This window comes from Vigna umbellata, chromosome 9 (genome assembly GCF_029865625.1).
Source record: "Vigna umbellata cultivar VRB3 chromosome 9, Vumbellata_1.0, whole genome shotgun sequence".
Taxonomy (NCBI): Eukaryota; Viridiplantae; Streptophyta; class Magnoliopsida; order Fabales; family Fabaceae; genus Vigna; species Vigna umbellata.
The window spans coordinates 35,634,812-35,638,363 of record NC_142173.1 but is presented as its reverse complement, the minus strand read 5'-3'; positions in this window follow the sequence as shown (position 1 = coordinate 35,638,363).

Sequence of the window (3,552 nt, the reverse complement as noted above, 5' to 3'; positions counted from 1 at the left end):
GCTAAAAAAACTAATTATTAGGAATGCTAGGAATCGTATGAACTCGTAATTAGGGAGAAGCCTTCTTGAAAGGTAATTTAGAGAGTGGCATTAATAATGATGAATTGAATGTTGAATTCCTAAAGTATATGAGAGTGGATAAGATGAAATTGATAACCCCAACAACATACTCATCCATATATTCCATTAAAGTGTTTGTATTTTGTTTTAGCCATTGATCACATTCATGCATACATGTTTATTTTCTGTTTTGCATATTAAACTTCACTTATTTCGTTCTTAAGTCTTAAATAATCAACAAATCACATAACTAAACTAAGCCGTGAGTCCTTTGGGAGAACGATACTTGGTCTTACCGAGTTTATTACTTGAAACGATTCGGTCACACTTGCCGATTGTTCAACAAGTTTGTGGCGCTGTATTTCGGTGTTCATAAATTTGTCATCAGCTTCCCTAACTTTTTGTCAGACTCAAATTTGACCATCGCTCTGCAAGAAAAGGAATCGCCTAGCATTTTAGAAAATATACATTTCAAACAATGTCAAACATTCACCTAATTCATCTCTTGCTTCATTTAACACACCAACATACTAAATTCAATCCATTCAACTCAATTTCATTCAAATATACCAATTTCACAGATTAATCAACCTATTTTCTTCTTAACACAATTTTATATGTCTTACAGATTTCATATCTCAAATATATTTCATACACCAAGTCAAATACATCAAATGTGATTTAACAATCAAAATCAATTTACCACAACACCAAACAACAAAAATACCATTCAAATACAAGAAATTAAAATTAATTTCCCTTACCTAGGTTAAACAACCTTTTCTCTTAAAGGAGCTCTATAGAACTCTATTCACAAAGAAAGACCTAAATTGACATCAAAAGCCTAATTAGAGAACTAATCATATAATCTAGATCATAGAGCAACAAAGATTATTGCAAGCTTCTTTAATACACATGTATAAGCCTAAAGCCCACATGCAATGCAAAAAATGAAAATACCTCAAAAAGGGTAAAAAAGAACTTACTCTATTTGACTCTCTGAATTTTAGAGCTCCTAACAACAATCGATTCTATGGTCTCTAATCTTATAAGGGACAAAGATATAGATTGATATCCTAAAGGGAAGGAAGAGAAAACTTAGAGGTAGTTTTTCTAAAGAGAAAGTGGATTTATTATAATGAACTTCATTTATTAGAAATAAGTTTTATAGTTTAAACCTTTATATATTAAAATATTATAATGTCATTATTTTAAAACTACTACTACTTTAGGTTTTTTCTTAAGTTCTCACATTCTTCCCAACAAGAAAATCTTTTGACCCTTAAATTAACTTACGAGGGAAAAGGTGAAGGTAAAAATTCCTCGTGTTCTCTTTAAACTTCAAGGTTACATCACTCGTCCTAGCATCCACAACACTTTAACTAAATTGATTGTCTTTTCCTCAGCCACTTGGTAAGATATTCATTTATCCTTACTAGTTATACCTCCATGAATAAATCTTCCTTTACTTGCACCTCATCCAGCTCCAACATATGCATAAGGTTAGACATATACTTCTTTTTTGTGATATGTGAAACACATTATGTAGGTTTGACAAGTAAAGAGGTAAAACAACCTCATAAGCCACTAGACCTATCCTTCACAAGATTTAATAAGGTCCAATGAACTTAGGAGAGAGCTTTTTAGACTGGATAACCCTTCTCACACCATTTCTTGAGGTTATCTTTAGAAAAACATGATCCCTAGCTTCAAAAAGTAGCAATTGTTTCCTTAGATCAATGTAAGACTTTTGCCTACTTTGAAAGACTCATTCTATCTTGTATCTTAAATATTTCAATCGTCTACAACAACAACTTTGGCTAAACCAATATGCCTCCTCGTCTTGATACCAACAAAGAGGTGTCCTACATCTTCTACCATACAACACTTCATAAGGAGTCATTACAATACTAGCGTGATGATTGTTATTGTATATGAATTCCATTAGGGGTAAAACTTCATCCTAGCTACCACAATGATCTAACACGCAAGTTCTTAGTAGATCTTTAAAAGATTGAATATTGCTTTCAGATTGTCCATCAGTTTGAGGATGATAAGTAAAACTCATCCTCAACCGGCTCCCCAAAGCATTTTGTAGCATCTACCAAAACTGAGAAGCGAACCTAGGATCCTTGTCTAATATGATACTTGATGACATTCCATGTAGCTTCACTATCTCTTTAATATAAGTTATGCTAGTTTGAACATATACTACAAATATTCTTAGAATTACTGACTAAAATAATTTCGTCAGTAAATTTGATTTATCGATGAATTTTACAATTTTAACTATTGACAAATTTTATTGATGACTTTTTCTATCGGTAAAATTTATCGATAACTACATACCTTAAAAGTCATTGGTAATATCCACTAGTAATTTAAAATTCTTATAACCAATTTATTGGTTAAAAGAAAAACAAATTTTTTGCCCAAACTTATCTTATCTCTTTTGCCATTCTCTTTACCTCCTACCACGTTCGAAACATATTGTTCAACGCTATGTTCAGCTTTATTTCATAATAGGCATTTTTCTTCTTCAACCGCAAGTTATAACTCTCTCTCTCTCATTGTTGCTTTCACATCAACTTCCATTAAGTGCTTCAACAAGTCTATGTAGTAAGAAGAGAGAAACTCCAATATGATGATTTTGTGCACCTAGCACTAGTAAGAATTGCAAGGGATACCTTAAATCATGGAATAGTTGTAGCCCAACACTTCAAAGCTCATGGATTTTGGATGATAAAGCACTGTTTTCCCATTTCTTAATCACTCAACCAACGCTTTGTGACCAATCAAAGCTATGCACCACTTGCTTTTAGCGGTGCTTTTCTTGTTGCTTTATTATGGCTTTTGAGAATTTTGGACATGGTAGAAAGACTAAATAATAAGGTTGTAGAAAAATAAAAAATAAAAGGAAGAAGATAAATAAGGGACGAGAAATAAGGGACGAGGAAGAAGATGAACCATATTTATTGACAAATTTATCAATAATTATCGATGAATTTTAGCAACAAATTTTTTGGTCGATAATTATTGATGAATTTTAGGAACAAATTTTTTTATTGTTAATTATCAACAAAATTCTTGTTGTGTAAGATATCAATAATTTTGATTTACCAACCGATTTTAAGTGTTATTGATAATATTAATTTATTTTTATAGTCATCCTTATATTTATTGTAGAAAATGAGCATCTTTGTTAATATGTTCACAATAATGCACCGAATAATTGATTTCAATAATACACCAATTTGACAAATACATTGACTAGAGAACAACTTTAGCAACACATTGGATAAACAACTTGTCTTTTTATCATCTTTCTTCTCCATCTTTAAGAATGTTTTATTTCTTATTTAAGCTTATGATCTTAACTTCATTTAATCACTGGAAAATCTCAAATCCAACCATGCTTGCATTCTCTATAAAGTAATAGACGATTTGACACCGTAGACGATTTGTGAGCTTGCGACACTACATAAAGCACAC